The sequence below is a fragment of the Limulus polyphemus genome, unplaced genomic scaffold, assembly GCF_000517525.1.
Source record: "Limulus polyphemus unplaced genomic scaffold, Limulus_polyphemus-2.1.2 Scaffold491, whole genome shotgun sequence".
Taxonomy (NCBI): domain Eukaryota; kingdom Metazoa; phylum Arthropoda; class Merostomata; order Xiphosura; family Limulidae; genus Limulus; species Limulus polyphemus.
The window spans coordinates 335,271-336,184 of NW_013666101.1; positions in this window are offsets into that span (position 1 = coordinate 335,271).

The window sequence follows — 914 nt, forward strand, 5'->3', positions numbered from 1 at the left end:
CTAGGATAATGGCGCAAAGAACGTGAATATCAAACATGAATAAATAATTTACATAAGTATTAGTGTGAGGTAAGACTGCACCACCGCTCATTATAAACCTCGTACGTAATGAAAACAATCAGTGACCTCTCATTATTTGAAATAATCAAAGCGAAATCCCCTGAAATATTAACTTTATAATTATAAAAAAAATACAAATGCTTACCGGGTCATAGAACAATAGTGGCATATAATTTATTCTAGATAACTGATGCTAAACAGGGGTGGCCGTTTTACCTTAATTTTTCTATATAGTACAATTAGGTAGGAAACAACGTTAATTCATGGATAATGAAATAAAAAAAAATAAAACAAGGTAATAAAAATCAGAAAAATCTGAACTAATAAGATTATTAAGCATAAATGAATTTTTGTTTCGACAAATGTAAAAAAATAAGTTGCTTGAAAGTGCTAATTGAACGAGTTTAAAAATGTCAGTTGGAAAATTAAAAGAACTGCAAAAATAAAAATAATATAAATAAAGTCAACAGGATAAGTCAGAAAAGTCGCATGCATATATCTTATCATTCTTTTGTTTTCTTTTTAAACCCATAACTGTATGCAATTAAAGGATTCAAAAATCCATTAGGGTTGTTTTATTACAACGCAAAAACAAAGCAACCAACAACAACACACTTTTATAATACACATGATGAAATAAATGTAACACTTGTCAGCTAGTCTGAGGGTACAGTATAAATAGTCCGTTGTCTAACTCCTTGTGTTTAACAACAAGCAAAGAAATATTTTTAATTATATAAACAAAATATTATCTATAATATAATAATATATATGTATATATATAACTAATCGCACACGAGATTTCGCTAAGCTTCAAAATTCCAATGAAGCGAGTCAAAATAAGTCCTGGCAGA